The sequence below is a fragment of the Cupressus sempervirens genome, chromosome 5 (assembly GCF_028749045.1).
Source record: "Cupressus sempervirens isolate cs-2001-9-10 chromosome 5, ASM2874904v1, whole genome shotgun sequence".
NCBI classification, from domain to species: Eukaryota; Viridiplantae; Streptophyta; class Pinopsida; order Cupressales; family Cupressaceae; genus Cupressus; species Cupressus sempervirens.
Window position 1 is genome coordinate 141,840,119 of NC_143122.1, and position 24,337 is coordinate 141,864,455.

At 34.2% G+C, this 24,337-nt stretch overlaps 1 pseudogene; it reads left to right on the forward strand.

Annotated features, from left to right (window-relative positions):
* Positions 1–1,800: 1,800 nt before the first annotated feature.
* On the forward strand, positions 1,801–24,112 carry LOC149554894 (UDP-N-acetylglucosamine diphosphorylase 2 pseudogene; annotated as a pseudogene).
* The last annotated feature ends 225 nt before the right edge of the window (positions 24,113–24,337 follow it).

Here is a 24,337-nt window from a genome sequence, read left to right on the forward strand (position 1 = left end):
AGATTTTTTTCCTTCTACAAGTTGTACCTCCTCTTTATCAATCTTCTTCAATGATTGTAAAATATTGGGTTATACTTGGGCTATTATAGCATAGGGAGAAGTAGGTATCTAAAAAGTGGATCGTGTTGAAAATATGGTTAGGTAGATGTATGAGTGTTGTTATTTATGGCAAGAAATAATCTTGATATTTCATGATGTAATCAGAGATAGAAAATTGTCTAAGTGTTAGATAGTTTGCAGAAGTACAAAGCTAGATATGGTATGTATGGATGACAGACTTCGAGTTAGCTCATGTGTAATTGAAGATCGATAGTTGACAATGTGATGATGATGTATGTCATCCCATGGACCTATACACATTGTACGACCCAAGGTACAACTAAATTACTAGTTCAGGTAATTAAAGAAGAAAAATAGAGCATGTTGGTTAATTGAATTTTATGGCTTAAGGAATTATTTTGATAAAAAAAATTATTTAATAATGATGAGCCAACATCCTAAGTTATAATTAGTCAAGCGTGTAGAAGCATCAAGGCCAACTAAGTAGAGTTTTGCTAATTTTCAAAGTATAAGTAAAGATCATATCTTGCATAGATAATGAGTGATGTGGGTGTAATGTGTATGTGATGCAAACTATTGTGAAGAAACCTTATGTAGTATGTGAGCCTTATGAGATGAAAAATTTGATGTATGATAGAGAAAGTGTGAGATACAATAGTGAGACAATATTGTATGTATATCTATTCTTGTGAAGAAACTTATTTGAATATTTCATGTTAGGTAGTGGGCTCTTCTTGCATATATTGTATTTGATCTACCAACTCCTAACAGGGTTGAAGAAATTACTAATAGGGTTGAGGCTTTTAACAGGGCCTAGTCCTCTAACACAAACTCAATACACTATATGTATTTGATATACTCCTAATAGGATCAATTTCCTTAACATGATTCTTTTATTTAGTAGATCATCTTGTGGATATCATCCCCACCAAGGTTTTCCCTTGGCTAGGGTTTTTCTAGTTAACAAATAATGGTGTTATGAGTTCTTTTTGTGTATAGTTATATTTACTATTCAACATTGTTGGTTTACTTTCATATGCAAGTTATACAGTAATTAACAATATTCTATTATGGGAATTTTTTTGTAGAATGTTGATTCACACCCTCTTAGTATTATCTATTTCCAACAATTGGTATTAAAGCATAGTTACTTCGAAGAAGCTTAACAGCATGAGTAAGATCGCTATGAATATGGAATAGTTGAAAAGAGATCTTGAAGAATCTCTTGAACAAACTGATCTTCTTACAAAAGAAAGATATAACCTAAAAGATAGGTATGAAGATGAAAAATTCTAGATTGGTATGCTAAAAGATAAGATTGATGATTTGAAATATAGGAAGGAATCAAACAAATGGATTAGTGATGATGAAGAAGAGAGAATCATCAAGAAAGAAAATGAGATCTTGAAACATGAGTTGAAAATTGCTGAACTTAAGTTGAGTCATAAGAAATATGATAGTAAAAGTGAACCAGATCTAAAAACAAAGCATGTAGAACTAGAAAAGTACAATATCATTATGAAAGGAGAATTGACACAAGCTAAGCAATAGTTAGAAAATATTTATTTAAGTACTGAGAAAATTTATGTATAGATATTTCAACAAAGACCCTCATATGATAAGATAGGTCTTGGGTATCTTATTGAGAAATCAGCCAAGAAAACTAAAGTTAGAAAAGAATCAAATTCAGTTGTTGAAAACTATAAGCCTAAAGAAATTGATCAAAGCAAAATTGAATCAATGATATCTATAAAAGTATATAAAGATGTTGAAATAGTTGATTTGTCTGAGAAACATGATGAACCAAAGAAAAAAGAGCAAGCTGATGAACCTAAGCAAGGTGAATCATCTAAGGAATTTAGACATGAATTTAGAGGTACATGTTTCATGTGCAATGAAGTTGGTCATATGAAGAGAGATTGCATAGGTAAGTATTTTAAACCTATTACTAATTTCTATTGTTATAATTTTTATGGTTATAGACAAAGAGCAATAGATTATAAGAAAACTAATTTCAGTAGTAGTAATGGAAATAGTAGAGTGTTTAGAGTGTAGAGTGTAGAGGTAATGAAAGAGGAAGATCTCAAAGCAGATCCAATGATGGAGAAGACCTAATGGAGGAAGGAACAATATTGTATGCTAAAAGTGTAACAATCTTGGACATATTGCAAGGATTTGCAGAGCACCTAAAGGTCAGAATGGAACCAATCAAAGAAGGAATGCACATGTATGTCAGATATGCAATAACTTTGGACACACAACAATATTTTGTAGAATGGATAGAAGGAACAATAACATAAATGATATAAGAAATGAAAAATGTTAGTAGGAAGCAATTAAGAAGAAAGTTGATGAATTCAAAGAAGTATTTGTGAAAGCTAGTAATCCAGAAAGTTCTCATACAACTTTGGAAGAGCATTATTTTGATTCAGTTGATGGAAGATTGATGTCAACAATTGTTTATGACTCATCCTATTTGAATTAAGCATTTTGAGTAGAGGTAGAGCATCAGTTAATAAGAACTGATGTTAGAAAGAAAATTTGAAGTTAGGAAGTTAGCAGTAGGTAGAGGACATAAAGAGGAAGTGATGAAGGGTACTCCCCTTAATACCATAAACCATAATAGAGAACAAAGAAACAACAAAAAATGTAAGAAAAAAAATGGACTTTTAATTTCCACCATAAATGTGGAATTACAAAATTCACAAGTACAATATGCTAATGTGCCTTCATTACAATAATCTGCAAGACAAGCTGTGAACTATCACCCAGAGCTATTCTAGAAAATGTTCAAGTCTTTCTTAAATAGGCAATTTTATGCTAACCGAGATTGTTCTAGACAATGAAACTTAATATCTAGGTCCAACAGACCCTAACAATACATATTGAGTTGGCCAAATACATCTTTGACAATTATTTTAGATATTTTAGGTAGCCCAACTTCAAAAAGCCATAACTCTTGAACCATTACTCTGATTGGCTATTATATCCACTTTTCAGAAATGTGAACTTCATCTACGCAATCAAAGGCCTCCAATGGTGAGCCTAAATATTTTTCTACAAATGTTTCCACTGCAAATCCATAATAATTTCCCTGATACTTAAGCTAGTGCAATACTATTTTTTATGGTAGGTTTATAACTCTAAAATGAACCTTCATATAGAAAATGAGAACATCCTGAGCTTGTATGACAAACTTACTAAAAATAGCAAGTTCCCATAAATAGTAACCACCCTGTCTACTAGTCCTTATTAAAATAAAAAATATTGAATTTTTTTTTTGGGTGATGCAAGATTGCTCTTACACCCAGGATGCTCTTGCATCAGGCACTTGGGGCAATTTGAGAAGTAACTCTATCATGCCTCAGGTGTTCAGAGGAAAACCAAGATAGTTAACCTCCTCCCTTGCTAGCCATGATGAATCCTCTATTGGCCTCCCTTTCCATTTGACCAAGTATTTATCATAAGTTCTATTCCTTGTAATTTTTCTGATATGACTGTCCAGTATTTCCTCAATCTCCTTTGTAGCCAAGCTAGCTGCTAGAATACCCCACTACACTTTTGCAACTTCATCTCCATCACCTCCTTGATAATATCTATCAAATCTAAAATGTTAAATACTAGTGAAATATTCAATTTAGTAGGCAAGTCCACTTCATACGCATTTCTAGAATCATGTATTTTCACTATCTTTCACGGTCCAAACTTCTTCATCTATAGCTTATTATATGTGTCCACTAGAAAATACTTTTTTCTCAAATGAACCATGACTTCATCTCCAATCTGAAATTCCTTATACCTTCTTTTCACATCTACCTTAGGTTTATACTAGGTATTCATCTTTGTGATAGTTTTCCTCACCTCTTCATGGATGTTCTTCAAATGTTTGCCAAATTCTTTTGCTTCAGTAGTACCAATCTCTCCTTTATCCAATTGCCTCAATTCAAAAGCATTTCTAGGACTACTCTCATATATAATCTAGAATGGTGATTTAATAGTACTCCTATTCATAAAATTATTATATGTAAATTGTGCCTGTGTTAAAATCATATTCCATCCTTTTGGCTATCCCCAACCAAACATCTCAGCAAGTTTTCCAAACTGTGATTCACAACTTCTGTGTGTCCATTAGTCTACGGATGATGTGATGAACTAAACTTCAAATCTATCTTCAACTTCTTCCATAATGTATGCCATAAATATCCTCCAAATTTGGTATATCAATCTAAAACTATACACTTTGCAAAACCATGTAGTCTTACCACTTCTCTAAAAAATAACTCTGCCACATGAACATTGTCACTAGTCTTCTTTCAAGGAATAAATTGTACCATCTTAAAAAACTTGTCAACCACCACAAAAATGGAATCATGCCCTCATTATGTCCTCGGTAATCCAAGAACAAAATCCATGCTAACATCCTCCCACAGTTTCCCTGGTATAAGTAATGGTTGATACAACCCTATATACTACTCTACTCCTTTCACCATCTAACATACTTTGCAACTTTGTAGAAAATTCTTCACATATTGCTACAACTATGGCTAGTAATAATTCTCAGCAACTGAAGCTATGGTTTTATCTCTACCAAAATGTCCGACCAATCCTCCACTATGCTTCTCCTTGATGTGATTCTCTCTCATTGAACTTCTAGGAATGTACAACTAGCTTCCTTTAAACAATATAATATCATGGATCATGAAATCCAACCACTTTGTCCTATCAAGTGTAATAGGTTCTGTATAAGCCTTCCATGCTTCACCAAAATTAGGATCATCTAGATACTAAGTAATGAGTTCCTTGAACCCAACCAACTCTATCTACATTTTTATAGGCAAAAGTTGTCTTCTAGTAAGAGCATTTGCAACTTTGTTAGACTTCCCACTCCTGTGTTTCAAAAAAAATTACAACTCTTCAAAAACTAAACCCACTTCAAATTCTTTTGGTTCAATTTTCCTTGACTATTCAAATATTTTGAAGTTTGATGATCAGTATACAAAACAAACTCCTTTGGAAGAAGATAGAGTCTCCGCTTCTTCAATACTTGAACTATAGCATAACATTCCTGATCATAAACAAAATATTTTCTTTTTGCATCATTCATCTTCTCACTAAAATATGCAATAGTCTACCTTCTTGGCTCATAATAGCTCCTATTGCATTACCATTAGCATCATAGTCTACTTGAAACACCTTGTTAAAATCAAGAACTGCTAAACTTGGTTACATAGTAGCCTTCTATTTCAATAGATTAAAACTCTTATCTGCTCCTATAGTCTACTTAAATTCTTTCCTATCCCCTCGCATTGTTTCAGTCAAGGGTCCACAAATAGTGCTAAAATCTCTTATGAACTTTCTATAAAAACTAGTCAGTCGATGAAAAGATCTTACCTCTGTTGCACTCCTTGGAGTAGGCTATTCAAGGATAGCCTTCACTTTCTTTGAGTCCATTTTCAAACCTTTTTTTGAGACTACAAATCCCAAGTACACCAAATCCTTCTTTAAAAAATTGCATTTCTTCAAGTTTATCAACAACCTTTCTTCCTTCAATTTATCAAAAACCTTGTGAATATGAATCAAATGCTCCTCCAATGTCTTACTAAAGATAAAAATATATAGGTAAACATTGAAAAATCTAACTTGAAACTCCTTCAGTACCTCATTCATAAGCCTCATGAAAGTGCTTAGTGCATTGGTTAGCCCAAAAGGCATGACTAACCATTCATACAACCTTATCTTGTCTTGAAAGAAGTCTTCTATTCATCTCCTTCTCTAATACAAATCTGATAGTATCCACTCTTTAGATCTATCTTTGTGAAATATTCAACTCTACTTAAATAGTCTATAATATCATCCAACCTTGGCAATGGAAATCTGTACTTGATTGTGATCTTGTTGATAGCACAAGAATTTGTACACATCCTCCATTCTCCATTCTTCTTTGGTGCTAATACAACTAGTACTACACATGGACTCATACTCTCTTGAATCAATCCCTTCTCTAACAACTCATTAACTTGTCTGTTAAACTCTTCACTTTCTACTAGTGTCATTTTGTGCATTGCCTTGTTTGGAAAACTAGCTCCTGGAACCAAATCCATTTGGTGACTGATCTTTCTCACTGGAGGAAATCCATCATGTACATTATCTAATATAATATTAGAAAACTCTCCCAAAATATCTAAAACTTCTACAAGTACCTCCTCTACTTATTCTTTAGTATCTTTTGGAATGATAGCAAAACACATATGCTCACGCTTCATACTTTTGAGAAACTCTTTTCCATAACAAAACATATTCTGGCAACACTACATACCCTTCTTTCTCATTAAATGGCTTCAACTTATGTTTCACTCCATCCTTGGTTAGAGTGTATTGTTTTCTCACCCATCATATACAACATGCCTATCAAACTAAAGTAGCTTACCCAACAACATATGACATATGTCCATAGGTATGATATCACATAGTACCTCATCCTAGTAGCTTCCAATCTTGAACTTCATAGAGCACTACTCAGTGATCATGACCTTGTGGTCATCTTGCACCCAAGAAATACCATATGAATGTAGGTGTTTCTATCTCTTCAGCTTCAACTTGGTGACCATCATTTCTAATACTACATTTTTAGTACTTCCACGATCAATGATCACATCACAACACTTATCTTCACATCTGCATCTTGTACAAAATAAGTTGCTTCTTTGATTAGGTTCATTCTCACCACTCAGTAGGAATCTTCTATTAACTTTGAATTCTACTCTATTAGCATCTTCAAAATGTGAGGATCTTGCATCTGCATCAACATGTGCAACTCTAGCTTGGTCTTTTGTTCTTTGATCTATCCTTCCTTGGTGCTGGGAACATTCAAATGCTCTATGCCCTTCTTCTCCACAGTGAAAACATTTCCCATGGAAGCCTCCTCTCCCAGATCCTTGTCATTTGCCTCTTTCTCTCTGATCTCTATTGTTCTAATCATGGAAATGATTCAAATTTTTCCCCTTTGGTTTTTACTACTACTTCCAGCCTCATCCTTGTTCTTTTGATCATCTTTATGGCCTCCATAAGATCACCCACTAGATCTTCCACCATGACCTCTTCTGCTTTTCTTGTTGTTAAATTTCTTGCTTAATTTCTCCTCAACTTTTAGGGAAAACTAATATTTCTCCTCAATACTATTCATTCAAACTAGACTCAGCTTGTCATAAATTCTAAGCCTTAACCCATAAAGATAAAGAGCCACTTTCTCCTTATCAGCTTCTGAATGACCAATTCTAGTGAGAACTTGCTAGTACTCTTTGGTATACTCTTGAATAGATTTTCTTGCTTGCTTCAACCCTTGCATTTTCTTCAATAGATCAATCTCATAATACATAGGAATGAATTGTCACTTTAGTTTAGCTACCATCCATTCACATCTAGTGATTTTGTCCTTTCCCTTTCTATTTTTCTCCAACTGAACCTCCTAGCACTAGATGTTTGCATGTCCCTTTAGTTTTGCCTTTGCAAACTTGACTGTATTAGGATCATCAATATATTCATACTCAAAGTAATTCTCTTGCTTAAGATTTCTTGAAAATGTAGAAACTTCAAACTTAGGTCTTTTTCCAATCTTGGAGATGGCCCTAGAAAGCCTCTCTTCCTTTGGGTTTAGAACTTCATCTACTTTGGCATTTTCTTCTACTTCACCCTCATCCTTGCTTTCATCTCTTACAGGAAGATTATTCCTTTGCACATCACTTCTTCCAATGCTTGCATTTTCCTTTGGAAGGTTAGGAAACCCTTAGGTGTAACGCCTATAGCTCTTTCGTCACACTATCTTTGTACTTCCATTGAACCCTAGTATAAATTGCTTCACAATTGGCAATTTGTCTACACACTTAGCTCAAATAACAATCCTGGTGTAAATTGCCTCACAGTTGGCAATCTATCCACACACTCAAGAGCTCTAGCTTTGATACTTCTTGAAGAAGGATGCTCCCCTTAATACTGTAAACCATAACAAAAAACAAAGAAACAACAACAAATTCAAGAACAAAATATGGACTTTTTATTTGTGCCACAAATGTGGAAGTATAGAATTCAAAAGTACAATATGCTAACCCACATGGGTGCCTTCATTATAATAATTTGCAAGACAAGCTACGAACTATCACCTAGAACTCTTCTAAACAATGTTTGAGCCTTTCTTAAATACACAATTGCATGCCACCTGGGAAGGTTTTAGACAATGAAACTTAATACCTAGGGCTGAAAAACCCTAAACAATACATATAGAGTTGGCCAAATAAATCTTTGACAATTATTTGACATATTTTAGGTAGCCCAACTATGAAAGACCATAATTCTCGAACCATTACTCTCATTGGCTATTATAACCACTTTTTAGAAATGCCAACTCCTAATCTACAAGCTTGAAATAGTACAAGTGCCCTTCCATCGAGTTTTTCGGCCTCATATGGGCACTCTATGGCCTCCAATGGTGAGCTTGAAGAATTGTTTGCAAATGTTTCCATCAAAAATCCATAATAACTTCTCTGATACTTAAGCTAGAGGAATGAGATTTTTTATGGTAGGATTATAACTCTAAAATGAACCTTCATATAGAAAATGAGAACATTCCAAGCTCATATGAAAAAATTACTAAAAAAAGCAAGTTCCCATAAATAGTAACCACCCTGTCTACTAGTCCTTATTAAAATAGAAAAGACTAAAAATAAAATATTTTTGGGTGATGCAAAATTTCTCTTACACCTAGGATGCTCTTGCATTAGGAAGCTATGGTCAAGTGTGCAAGCATTTTTATGATCAAAGGTAGTTGTATGGAAGAAAACAAGTTTACTATTAATCAATGACATCTTTTGAAGTTGTAGTAGATGCACATTTATTGCAAAGTTAAATTTGAAATGATTTAAGGATTGTGAGTAAGAGATATTTAATACCATTTGATCATGTAAAGCGTTTGGAGCAATTTGTGATCGATTTGACAACAAATTCAAGTGTGAAGTGAGGCATTTGAAGTGAAAAATTGCAGAAGCCCTAATGCACAATATTAAAGGTATTTTATAAAGATTTAGTTGGAATTTTTAGTATCAATAATTATTAGTATAGAAAGCTAGACACTTTATGATGTTAGTGAGAGACCTAGGTGTAAGGTCAAGAAGCATCCATTTTTTTCTCTCATTGATGATCCATTCAGATCATTTTCTCAAATCCTGTCATATGTACTTCATGTAGAAGATGTTAGAAGCTACATTCACTATAAATTTGAGAGTATTGAGGATGAAGATATTCACAAGGTTTTAGGAGTTATATGAAATGGAGATCTAACCCTAAAATGTGAGTACACTTACCTGATTAAATATATGTTTAACATGAAATTTTATAATCATGACTGGAGAAAATTTATTCTGAGTAGAGTCCATGAAGAAATTTTTTGGGTAGGAGATGTGCCTATTATTATTGACAATTACCTAATTCATAAGGTCACAATTTTAAGTAATGAAGGTCATAATCATGTAAATGATAGGAATGTAAGAAAGATAGTTGAAACAAACTTGAAAACTAAGTTTGATGAAATAGACATGAGAGTTGACCTAATCCAGGACATTGGACTCAGAGTATTGGAGCAAGATTGTAGGATATGAAATTAATCACATCTATAGAGTAAACTTAGTGCTAGCAAGATTTTTGCATGCAACTTATGTAATGGAAGTTGAGAAGAAGAAATTAAGCATATGCAAAATTATCGTACTGCAGTTATTGTATAACATTGCATAGTTGAAGAAATCTAAGAATGCAATGTTTAGATTTGAATCCTTAATGAGACACCTATTTTTCTACGCAACCAAGAAATTTCCTAGAATGATGAATTGGGATAGTAATGAGTGCTCAATGAAGATTGTCACATAGTGCTATAGGGATAGACTAGAAGATGTCAAAGATAGAGACACTTATAGGATGATGAAAAAATTCCAATATGAGATGAAGTAAAAATATAGAATCCCTCCCTCTATAGTAGGAAAATACAAAGATGAAACATGTTTTATGGTAGAAACTGACACAACTTGTATGGAGACAATAGAACCTAAAGTGAATTTTATTGAACCCATGGTCTATGAAATGAGTGAAGAACTCATTGAAGGTTACACAAAGATTATATTGTAGTTTGAAAGGGACACTTAATGGCCAAGATGGGGAACTTATGAAGAGAAGATAAGCGAAGTTCATTTTTAACTTCACAACAAGGATATTAAAAAGAATGTGGAAAAGAAGATTGCCTCCATCCTTAAAGAGTCAGGCATGACACGAGAAGAGTTCAATTAAATTAAAGGTATAGCCTTAGAAATGAAGGTTAGTGGGAAAAGTAAGGTGTTATTAGCCATACATATTGCCTTTGTAGAACCATTTGTAGAAGTGATAGTAGAAGGGTCTACTTCAAAAATACCTATTGCAGCTTATGTAGTAGTCATGCAAATTCAACTAGTCAAGGTACAACCTAGTTAGCAAAAGAGAAAATCTAAAGAAGATGTGGTAACTATACCATTTGAATAGAAGAAATCTAAGAGATTAGTGAAGGTTAAGAAAGAACCAACACAATCCCTTAAGAAAAAGGGTCAACCAAACCACCAGTGGACCCAGAAAGAGAAGGAAGCCACTACAAATCAATGAGTCTAAGGAGTCTAATGAAGAGATTAAAGATAAGGCATTGAAATAGGTAGTTGGAGAAGGAAGGAAACCAGCTAGTAAGAAATCTTGGAAGCCTAAAGTTGAAAATATAACTATGATGATTATAAATAATGAAAAAAAAAATCATTTAAATAAGTATTATAGTTTGTATAGTAACATGGATAGGAGAAGGCTAGAAAATACTATAGTGAGGAACATGATTTTGAGGAATAAGAGATTTAATAGTATTCAAAATAAGATACTAGAATATTTGTAAAAAACAATTATAAATAGGGAGAGAATGGTAATAGAGAAAGACACACAATTAAGAGAGAATATGATTAAGAAATTGGGCGAAGTCAACACTAATGAGGATGTAGAAAGGATTTTGAAAGGCATTGAGCCTTTGTTGAGGAATAAAAGAAGAGTGATTCTTCTTATGAAGGGAAACTATGAAGAGTTAAAGAATGAAACTAAATAGGCCATAGTGAAGTCTATGACTTCCATGCCTAAAGTCACCAAGGAGAGTACATAGCTTGAGACAACTAGTCCAGTATATGTGGAAGTCAATACTCCTAGTGATGATGAACAAGAGGTTCAAGACACTAAACAAACTTACTCACCTCCTCATATAGTTATTAGTATTGAATCCATGCAAGTAGATAGTACACATATAACTTTAGATGCTAAAGAGAACCTTTTTGCAAGATATGGGACCAATATTTTTGGCAATATTAATGCCAATTCTAGCTCAGATGAAGAGGGTGATGAAGAAAGAAATAAAAGTGTAGAGAAGAAGAAGATAGATGAATAGGAAAGAAAGAAATAAGAATATAAAAATGAAGAAGAGAGAAGGAAAAAAGAAAAGATAGAGAAAGCAAGACTAGAAGAAGAAAGAAAGAAGGTAGAAGTAAAGGAAACTTCTAAACTATAGTAAAAATGGAAGATTGTGATGCAAGAATCTGCATTCTTTCCTAATCTAAAACATGTAGAAACTGAATATGGGAAGGTAGTCTTTTAGCATGAAGTTGACATACCTTATATTGTATCAATAGTTATACCTATTGCAATAGCTACCTCAGCAAAAATAGTTCAACTATTGCTAGTGTTATCTAATGATGATGATGGTCATAAAGGTCTAATGAGCTCCTTGAGAAAGCTACTTGAGAAGAATTAGCAAAGACATTGGAGAGAACATTGGCAGAAGTTATGGAAAGGATCCAAAGGACAGTATACATAACTATAATAGAAATAGAATTCCAAAAAAAGGCAAAGGATATTGTAAAATCTTTTGATGCAGAGTTAACAACCTTGTCTGATATTGCTTCAGTACAAGCATAGAAAAAGCATGATGCATCACTATTTGACACAATATGTACTAATGTTAGGAATGACTTAAAAAACAATTAATGTGTGCATTAAAAAACTGAGGAAGAGTATAGATGAAGGTAAGATGTTGTATGGAAAATTCAAAATTTTATACAATTATTCTATCAAAAATTGATAATAAAATGAAAGGCCAAATGAGTTAGCTTCAAACTCATTGTTAGATTACAAAAACCAAAGGAAAACATTGAAGATATTGGAACAAAAATGGAGAAAATTCACAATGCTATAAGAGGAATTGAATATGATAAGGAGAAGGTAATAAAGAGATTCTTGGCCCTTAGAGAATATTTATCTCCTAAAGTCATCATTTAATAGAGGCAATCGAAGGAATGTCTTGTAGCAAAGGCATCTCATGACAATTTTTCCCATACTGACTTGAGCATAGTTGAAGTGGCATCCTATGCACTTTGTGCACTCATAATTATATCTAATATATTAAAAGAGAACCAAAAGGAATTTGATAAGATGAAACTTGGTTTCAAATAGTGTATATCCAAAATGTCAAGTTGATCAGAGGAAGGCAACACAATTTTTCTATACAGTTTTTTGACACCTTTTTCATTGATGTCAAAGGGGGAGAAGTATGTAAGGAAAATTGTATATGTATATATATGTAAGGGATAAGTATGTAAGGAAATTTGTATATGTATATTTAGGTGGGCAGTTAGCTATGTATCTAAGAAATTATTGTAAAGGAGTGATAAGGGATGTAATGATCCATCAAGACATGAATAAAATTTTCAAGTTTTGAAGGCAATTTTGAGTAGTTACTTTTTGTATTTATTATTGTTTTGTACAACATCATTTTGAGACTTACCTAATTTTCCCAAATGTTTCCATCAATGCCAAAGGGGGAGATTTTTGGAAATATGGCTAGGTAGATATATGAGTTTTGTCATTTATGGAAACATATTCTTTTCATATATCATGATGTAATTAGAGATAGAAAATTGTCCAAGTGTTAGGTAGTTTGTAGCAGTATAGAGATAGATACAATATATATGGATGATAGACTTTGAGTTATCTCATGCATAGTTGAGAATTGATAGCTTACAATGTCATAATGACATATGTTAGTGCGCAAACCTATATGGACAATACTACAAAAATTACAATTAAATTATTGGTTTAGGTAATTAACAAAGTAGAATAGAGCATGCCAATAAACTAAATTGTACGACTTAAGGAATTATTTTGATAACAAGATAATTACTTAATCATGATGAGATGACATACTAAGTTTTAATTAGTCAAGTTTGTGGAAGCATCAAGGCTGACTAAGAAGAGTTTTGGTAATTTGTACGGTATAAGTAAAGATCATATCTTATGCAGATAATGAGTGATGTGGATTTAATGTGTACATAATGAGAACTATTGTGAAGGAAGCTTAAGTAGTATGTGAGCCTTATGAGATAAAAAATTTGGTGTCTGATTAGAGCAAGTTCAAGATACAGTAGTGAGACATTATTGTATGTATATCTATTCTTGTGAAGAAACTTATTTTTATATTGTGTGTTAAGTAGTGGGCTCTTCTTGCATGCATTTTATTTCATCTACCAACTCCTAATAAGGTTGAAGAAACTACTAACAATTTTAGCAGGGCATAGTCCACCAACAAGGACTCGAGATACTATATGTATTTGATAGACTCTGAACAAGGTCAATATCCTTAACACAATTCTTTTCTATTTAGTGGATAATCTTGTGGGTATCATCCCCATTGGGGTTTTCCCTTGGCTAGGGTTTCCCTATTTAACAAATAATAGTGTGATGAGTTATCTTAGTGTATGGTTATATTTACAATTCAACATTGTTGGTTTACTTTCATATGAAGTTATACAGTAATTAAAAATATTCAGTTGTGGGCAAAAGTTTGCAGAATACTAATTCACCCCCCCTCCCTCCTTTTAGTATTATCTATTTCTAATAGATCCTACTACTATTATTCCCTCTAAAGGTGCTTCTATGGAAACATGAGTAGCTTCCAATACCTCAGATTGACCACTAGCCTTCATCTCCAAGGCTATACACTTTATCTCATTGAATTCTTCTCTGGTCATTCCTGACTCTTTGAGAATTAATTCTAATTTTTTCTCAACATTTTTCTTGATTTCCTTACTGTAGATCTTTCTCTCTACTTCACTAATTTTCTCTACACAAGTTCCCCATCTAGGAGTTTCCTTTTTGTCTTCAGACTTGATTATGATCTTCACATACCCCTAAATTATTTCTTCACTTAACTCATATCTCATAGGGTCTATGAACTTGACTCTTGGCACAACTTACCTCCATGCATGTTACATCTATTTCAACCATGAAACATATTTCATCCTTGTACTTCCCCACTAGTGAGGGTGGTATTCTATACCACTTCTTCATCATAGAATGAAAACCTTTCATCATTTTTTCGGTATCTTCAATGATCTTCTCCTCAGTTTGTCCTCTTTAGTGATGTGTCACCAAGCTCGTGTTGCACTAATTCTTTTTTTCCCATTCCCTATTAGGCATACTAAGGAATTGCCTCATTACTTTGAAGAATAGCTGTATCAGTAATGAGTTAAACCTGAACACCACACTTCTTGTTTTCTTGAGTTTCTCAATGTTGTCCAACAATTGGTACTTCAAAATATTACACATATTTACCTTTGCCTTCTCAGTTATTATCATGTAAGTTGCATGTAGAAAACTGATAGGTACTGAGTTCTATCTTGAACTATGATTCATATTGTAGCCAATTTTCAGTCCCACACTTATGCCAAATCAGCAGATCAATATCTTGCATCAACACTTGAGGTATTTTAGTTTTCATATTTTCTTTTCATTGAAGTCAAATGTTAAAAACATGGTTGCCTCTATTAAGTGATTTTCAGCACAAGAAGGAAGAGGTAGAGGTTTTACTTTATGATGGAGTCAGATCTTAGATTTGAGGTTAGTTTGCCAAATTTTGAAAGTTTAGAAACTATGAGTAACAAAATTGTTATGTTGAATAAATTGATCTACAAAAAGATTATCAGTGTTATAAGAATTGAAGTAGGCAGTACTCAAGATGTAAATGTCGAACAATGTTATTTAAGGTTTAAATCAGTAATTAGCAAGATGCCTTTTCATTGTAGACCTAAGGAATCTTCCTTGCCTTAGCTAGCACCTATAAGATTATGAAGAATTTTGCAAATTGAAAGATTCATTGAGGAGATGGAAAATGATAATTATAGAATTCATGATATATCTCCTAATGATAATAATGAGTGTGCTAAAAGTCAAGGTAGTAATGACTATAATGAATCCGTATAGAAAGACAATTTGTCTTCTAAATGTGAAGAGAAGAATTCAAATGTTAATTAATCGGGTAATTACAATCAACATAAAGAAGATGGACATCAAAGTGAAAATAAACTTGGTTACAGTAAATATGAAGTTGAGGAATTATGTAATAGCAGTAGAGGTAGTGATTGCCATGATAAGAATGAATGTCATAATAATGTTGCATTTCCAGATCTAATGATCTTGCTACTGTAAGTTCTTCATGTCATCTAGATGATAATCATAGCTAGGAGAAGATTTGTGAGGCAGTCTTCTTTAGCCCTGATGAAATTTTAGATTCACTGGCTCTTGATTTTGAAAAGCATATAAGTATTTCTAAGGATGCTCATATTTATTGTCACAATATTTCTTTATTTAGTCAAGTTACTTCCCCAAAGTTTGATGTAGAAAGAGATGTAGAATCCAAAAAATCCTTATAAGATTTTGGAGGTGTAGATGATAGTACCTCAAATGTCTTTGCACATGATGACTTTTTGGATGTGAGGGATGTTAGTGAAGGGAAGTTTGATACTATTTCAGGTTCTTTTCATGTTGATCTTGCTGAAATTTGTTTTGACATTTCATATGATGAAGAGGAAAACAATGAAATTTGTCAATCAAATTATAGATTTTCTTTATATGTTGCTAAGTCTTGTAAAAATAAGTTCAAGGTTTATTCTAATATTTAGTTAGATGAAGAAAATGATTGTGATCAACATAGTTTAGATCAACACTTTTAGAATGAGTTTTCATGATTGGCAACTGATCAGTTGTTTGAAGAATGTGAAGAGGTTTCAGTAAAAGATAATTCTAATTTAGTGAATGACATGACTGCAAGTAGACAACAATTAGATTTGACATACTCCTTGCAGCTGGAGACACAAGGCGAGTTGCAAGTTTCTAGTACATGCAACTTGGTGAATGGTGTAGAATATGAAGTTTTTGTGTTTCTAATCAGCATGCACGAATCATTATTAGATTTTGATTCCCAGTTCAGTTTGTGTAATCATGATCATGCTGATGTTTTTTCTTACAATGAGCATGATGATGAAGTAGTATTTGAGTTTTATAGGCACTATGAGAATGATAACAATTTTATTTTTCCTAAAAAAGTGATTGAAATTGTTGATCTATTGGGTGAAACAAAGGAGAATGAAAATTGTAGTTTACCTCCTGAGAATGTCAATGAAAATCCAGTATATGATAGATGTAAAAGTTTTTGCTCAAGGTTTGTGGCCTGAGGCCATCATTTGTACATAGTAGCAATAGTTTTCTTGCTTTCAATAAAGCTGTTCGAGAGAAATTTTTGTTGTTTTGGGAATGGTCTGCTTCTTCCAAGGATCTAAATCCTTGTCATTCCTACAAGGGACATGCATCCCCAGATAGAGCCACTGTTGGGACTCAAAATTAAAGCACTGATTTTGAGTACCATTGAAAAATCAAGCCCTATAAGCGCTTTTCATGCATATGTGCCTGACTGTCCATTTGAGGCCCATGAGGTGTTTAATGTTTCTAACACCTTCTATTTAGTATGTCTACTCATTCCATGAAGATAAATTGCCATTCTAAGCCATTTTGTGAAGTCCTATTTTGAGCATTTGTCAAATCGGCATTTTTGCTTGTGTCAAATAGCGACAGGAGGCTATGTTTGCAATTAAATATCTCATACCTAGTAATGTTTTAGGAGTTTCCACTTTGGAAGTGTTTAGCATCCATACCAAAGAACTTATATTTCAAATTTCAAGTCATTTTGAATCCATTTGATTATGTCTTGAATCCCTCAAAGTTGGTCATTTATTGATGTCATGTGGATATGAATTGTTTTGAATTATAGGAGGCTCTATTTGACTTGTTAAAACTTTGACCCAGTTGACCAAAATGCTAAAATTTCTTGTGTGCTACATTGTAGAGGTCAGAGACATGCTATGTTTCAATTTTGAGGTAATAACAAATCCATTTGAGCAGTTTTCAAACACAATTCCTAATGTAATTTCTAACTTTTACTAGTGTCAAGAAATATAGATTTGTTAGTACCCATGTTCGTGATGTCATATCTTGAGATTTGTGATAGGTGAAATCAAATGGATTGTACCACTATGTTTTACTCTAAAAATATTTTAAGTGTGCCAATTTTTAGGTCTTGATGAATTTGTCTACACACTTTCCTAGGTCAATTCCATTTGCAAAAAATACTTTTCTGTCATTGTTTCAATCTGAAAAATTTGAGTAGCCCACTTTGACCACTTGCCAAATGCACCTAGTTATTCGTCATAAGCCCAAATCCTATATTTATATTGTCCTCATGACAGTGAACAAATAATTAGAACAAGGAATTAATGGGTTTGATTTTAGAGCTCGATCAGGTGTTTTTATTAGTTTTTAAGGCCAATCAAAGGACCTTCTGGCACTAAAATGACAGTTGGCAGTAAACAGAAAAAATGAGTTTTTAAGGATAATTCAATGCTTGATTTTGATTTGAGTTAGTTTAAAGATCTTAGTGGATCAATTTTGAGAATTTAGTTGTTTGAAAATCGAAATTATTTTAGTTGGACCCACTTTGGGGCCTGACTAAATTCATTAGATTGCCAAGACTATGTTTGAAATTGATATGTTGCAAGTTTTGGGTTGGGAGATTTCTAAACTCCTCAAGAAATACAAAGGGAATGTTATGTACAACTCATTGATGGGTTCCTGTTGCAATGCAAAAGATTGGTAGAAGGCACTGGAGTTATATGAAGAAATCAAGAGAGAAATATTTTTTTCAATAGTTTCTACATATAATGCACTTATTACATCTTTGTGTGATGCAGGTAAATTGCACAAATGTGTTGAAATTCTTGAGGAAATAGAACCACTGCAGGCTTTGGTGGAGCGGCTCATGTATTTTTGTCAAGAAAAAACCCTAGCATTATGGAAGGAACTTAATCTGCAAGAGTGCTAGCTTTTGATCAATGACCTTAAGAGTCTGGATCTTCCTCGAGTTGGTCGCATTATCAAACAATCTTTTCTTGTGAGATCAGCTTATAACAAATCCAGAACCAGTTCTAGAGGAAAGTGTCTTCACTGCTTTAGAAAGAACACCAAAAGAAAGGGAAATATGGTAGAAAATGGGACTAAAAGCCATTTGTAAGGGCATGCTCATAGTTTTTTTTTTGTTTGGAGGCTAGGGTACTCGATTAGGAAGTTCAGAGCCAAAAGGATGCTTCAACATAGGGTTTCCTTCTAGTCAATCTCTCTTCCAATTTCAAGAAAAGTGCATTTTACATGTTCAAAGACTTGTAGCTTAGTTTTTACCTAATTTTGTAGGTCAATATATTAGAGTACATTGGTGTATTATGACAAGTCCATTTACACATGATGCAACACAAGTTCTTTGAAAGTCAGAAATATTTTGGGTTGGACTTTGAACAAGTAACCTTTTTCAGCAATGTAAATTACCTTGTATTTCAAAGGAGGGTGGAATTATTATGGAAGCCCCATATCATATCCTAAGGGCTCTAGATGGTTGTTAGATTGTGGTGACTGATCAGGAAAGTACTGTACATACTTCATAAATAGTGGGAAATTTTTTTTTGGGCAGTAGCCGACATGGTAGCCGACATATTATGGCTGACATATGGCCGACATGTTATAACCCTAAAGTGGTTTAATACTTGTATAAAAGGGCTTAGGGTTGGGTATTTTTCATAATTTTGTGATGTGAAATTGGTTCTTGCGACGGTATTGAACTGTAAGGGATTACTGATTGTAATCAGGTTGTAATCACTGGATTGTAATAAGATCAGACTTGCTGTTTGGTGGACGTAGCCCAGGGATTGGGTGAACCACGTTAAATCTTGGTGCCTTGTGTTCATTTTTTTTTGTGTGTTCTATTATTTTCTGTTATTGGTTATATTTGCATGTAGTTTTTTATCTCTATTTTTGGTTTATCCTAACAAGTGGTATCAGATAAAGGTTGTCTTTCAGTTATTCTCTGCAGGAAAGTTTCACGGTTAAGTGGGAGTCTCACAGTTGAGTGGGAGCGATGGCAGATGAGGGTAAGTTGAGGGTTGACAGGTTTAATGTGCAGAACTTCCAGTTATGGAAGATGCAAATGGAAGACTATTTATATCAGAAGGATTTATGGAAGCCATTGGAAGGAAAAGCCAAGAATAAGGGAACTATGTCAGAGGCTGAATGGGATCTTTTGGACAGAAAGGCACTCGAAAGCATTCGGTTATGCTTGGCACCATCGGTGGCATTTAATATTACAAAATCAAAGATGATAGAAGATTTGATGAAAACCCTAGCGACACTATATGAAAAGCTCTCTGCTTCAAATAAGGTATTTCTCATGAAGCATTTATTTAATATGAAAATGGCAAAAGGTGGATCTGTTGCAGATCATTTAAATGAGTTTAATACTATTACTAGTCAATTATCTTCTGTGGGTATCAATTTTGATGAAGAAATTAGGGCTCTCTTGATTTTGTGTTCTTTGCCTGAAAGCTGGAATGGCTTGGTAATGGCGGTGAGTAATTCTGTTCCTGGATCTAGTACCCTAAAATATGATGATGTGATCGGTGTTATTTTAAGTGAAGAAACTCGTAGAAAATCCTCAGGTGGATCTACATCAGGAAGTGCTTTAAATGCACAAAGCAGGGGCAGAAAGACTAAAAGAGGAAGTAACTCTAGGAATCGTGGGAAATCAAGAGGAAAGTCAAAGGGGAGGAGGTCTCAATTGAGAGGACCAAATGATTGCTGGTACTGTGGGAAACCAGGGCACAAAAAGAAAGATTGCTGGAATCGAAAGAAAAATGAAGGTGATAAATTAGATGGAGACAAGGAGGAAAATGTGGTAAGTAACAAATCCAAAGAGGATGCTTTGCTTCTGTCTTTAGAGAGTGTTGATGATTCATGGGTTTTAGATTCTGGTGCTTCATTTTATGCTACACCTCATAGAGGTTATTTCATTGATTATGTCCAAGGGGATTTTGGGCTTGTTTATTTGGGGGATAATGAACCCTTTCAAATTGTTGGAAAGAGAAAAATTAAGATTAAGTTGCAGAATGGGAATCATTGGCTACTACATGAGGTAAGACATGTTCCAAAACTAAGTAGAAATTTAATTTCAGCAGGGTAACTCGGTGATGAGGGTTGTGTAGTTACTTTTAATGATAAAAATTGGAAGGTTTCAAAAGGTTCCCTTGTAGTAGCAAAAGGTGTGAAAGTAGGCACCTTATATCTTTGTACAGGTCATATTGTTCCTTCTACTTTGATTGTTTTAGAGAAAAATGAATATTCAGGAACAATTACTGCAGTTGAGCAGGGAGAACAAATAGTTGTTGTAGATTCTGATACAGCACTGTGGCACAATAGACTTGGGCACATGAGTGAGAAAGGTATGAAATTACTTCATTCAAGGAAAGTTTTACTAGGTCTAAAATGTGTGAATATGGATTTCTGTGAAAGTTGTGTGTATGGAAAACAAAAGAGAGTGAGTTTTGTAAAGACAGGGAAGCAAAAAAAAAAGGAGAAATTAGAGCTTGTGCATACAGATGTACGGGGACCGGCTCAGGTATCTTCCCTTGGTGGCTCTCATTATTATGTTACATTTATTGATGATGCAACTAGAAAAGTATGGGTTTATTTCCTTAGAAAGAAATCTGATGTATTTCAAACTTTTAAGAAATGGAAATGCTTGGTTGAAAATGAGACTGGTAAGAAATTAAAATGTCTCAGATTTGATAATGGTGGTGAGTATTGCAGTCATGAATTTGAAGATTATTGCTCCACTAATGATATTCGTAGACAAAAAACTGTTCCAAGGACTCCACAGGAAAATGGAGTGGCTGAACGCATGAACAGGACTATAATGGAGCGTGCAAGGAGCATGAGGTTGCATGATGGGTTTCCCTTACACATGTGGGTGGAGGCTGTCAATACTACAGTATATTTGATTAATAGAGGTCCCTCTACTCCCTTGGGCTGTGGTATTCTAGAGGAAGCATGGATTGGTAAGAAGGTGAGTTATTCTTTTCTCAAGACCTTCGGTTGTGAAGCTTTTGCTCATATAGAATCTAAAAATAGAACCAAGCTAGAAGCTAAATCAAAGAAATGTGTCTTTTTTGGATATGGCATTAATGAATTTGGTTATAGGCTTTGGGATTTTGAAAATCTTAAAATTATTAGAAGTCAGGATGTCATATTCAATGAGAAAGTGTTGTACAAAGATCTGTTGTAGCAACATGAGAAGAAAGAAGATGATTATGTAGTGTTGGGTGATACTCCAAAAGCTGATGTTCCAGCCATTCCTCATGATGTGCAACAACTGCAACAAAAAATACCACACACACCAGTAAATGTTAGAAGGTCAACAAGGAAAATTAGACCTCCACAAAGGTTTTCTCCCTCTTTGTATTCTATTTTACTCACTGATGCTGGTGAACCTGAAAGTTATGATGAAGCTGTGCAGGTGGATACTAAGATTCAGTGGGAGTCTGCAATGAAAGATGAAATGGACTCTTTGCTGAAAAATAAGACATGGGATTTGTGCAAGTTGCCTGCAGGTAAAAAGGCTTTATAGAATAAATGGGTTTACAGGTTGAAAGAAGAGGAAGGAGGTAAGAAAAGATTTAAGGCCAGGTTAGTTGTAAAAGGATTTGCACAGAAAAAGGGAATTGATTTTGATTAGATATTTTCTCCTGTTGTTAAAATGACTTCTATTCGTACTATTTTAAGTCTTGTGGCTACTGAAGATTTTCATTTAGAGCAGATGGATGTTAAAACAACCTTTCTTCATGGTGATTTGGATGAAGAAATATATATGGCTCAGCCATAGGGTTTTGAGGTCAAAGGTAAGGAGAACTTAGTGTGCAAATTGAAGAAAAGTTTATATGGCTTGAAGCAAGCACCTCGGCAATGGTATCTGAAATTTGGCAGTTTTATGCATGAGCATGGATATAATAGGTGTCATTCAGATTACTGTGTTTATTTTAAGAGGTTGGATGATGATAGCTACATTATTTTATGTTTATATGTTGATGATATGCTTGTAGTTGGGTCTAACATGGATCATATTAAGGGGCTAAAATGCCAATTAGCCCATGCATTTGCTATGAAGGATTTGGAGGCAGAAAAAAAAATCCTTGGTATGAAGATTTGTAGAGATAGGCAGAACAGAACATTGATGCTATCTCAAGCTGATTATGTTGAGAAGGTGTTGCAATGTTTCTCTATGGAGAATGCTAAATCTGTCAGCACACCTTTACCTAGTCATTTGAAATTGACTAAGGAGATGTGTCCCAAGACACAAGAAGAGGAGGATAAGATGTCCAAGGTACCCTATGCTTCAGCTATAGGAAGTTTGATGTATGTTATGGTATGCACTAGGCCAGATATTGCACATGCAGTGGGAGTCGTTAGTAGGTGTATGAGTCATCCAGGATTTGAGCATTGGAATGCTGTCAAGTTGATTCTTAGATATTTGAGAGGGACATCCAATAAGTGTTTACACTTTGGGGACTCTAATACTGATTTACAGGGCTATGTTGACTCAGATTTGGTAGGGGATATTGATACCAGGCGGAGTACTACAGGTTATGTCTTTACTGTTGGTGGGGCTGCCGTGAGCTGGGTTTCTAGGTTATAGAAGATTAATGCTTTATCCACTACAGAGGCAGAGTATGTTTCTGCTACAGAGGCAGCCAAGGAGATGATATGGCTTCAGTTCTTCTTGGAAGAATTGGGACATCCTCAGAAGGATAATTATTTTTTCACAAATATTCAAAGTGCCATTCATCTTACTAAGATTTAGCTCTACATTCTAAGACCAAACACATACAGTTGTGGTACCATTTCATTCGGTCAGTTTTGGAGGATGGACAATTAAAGCTGGAGAAGATACATACCAATGACAATCCAGTAGATATGTTGACAAAGGTTGTAACAAGGGAGAAGCTGAACTCCTCTTTAGCTTTGGTTGGTCTTTTAGACTGAACATGAATAAAAGAACAATAGAGTCTAGGATGGTTTGATCCAGTGGGAGCCCCATGTGGTAGTGGTATTGCTATAGGATCAGTCTCCAAGTGGGAGATTGTTGTTTAGTGTGGAGCCTGATCAGTCCCCAAGTGGGAGATTGTTAGATTGTGGTGACTGATCAAGAAAGTACTGTACATACTTCATAAATAGTGGGGTTCGGAGCATCGCCCTGAAAATTTTTTTTTGGGCAGTAGCCGACATGGTAGCTGACATATTATGGCTGACATATCGTCGACATTTTATAACCCTAAAGCGGTTTAATACTTGTATAAAAGGGCTTAGGGTTGGGTATTTTTCATAATGTTGTGATGCGAAATTGGTTCTTGCGGCGGTATTGAGCTGTAAGGGATTATGGATTGTAATCAGGTTGTAATCACTGGATTGTAATAAGATCAGACTTGATGTTTGGTGGACGTAGCCTAGGGATTGGGTGAACCACGTTAAATCTTGGTGCCTTGTGTTCATTTCTTTTTGTGTGTTCTATTATTTTCTGTTATTAGTTATATTTGCATGTAGTTTTTTATCTCTTTCCGTGGTTTATCCTAACAATGGTAATGGAGGAGTTTATGTAGCATTGAAGTCCTCAAAATGCTTGGAAGATATGGCTATGAAAGGCATCAAATATATTGATTGTTATGGAGTCGACAATGCTTTTTGTGGGGAGTTGCATTGGTGAACTACTGATGCTAAGTAGGAGGCTCTTTGAAAAATTCAAGGGCAACATTATATAAAAAAGTCTCCTCCCATAGCACCGGCATGCAAAGCCAATGAGATAACATTCACACCGATTTTGGAGGCGGTAACCTACAAAGTTTTGAAGAGGTGCAAAGATATATTAATAAACCAAAGCCCCAAAGTAAGAATAAAAAAAAATCTCTTGTAATAATGCCAAGAGAAAGTG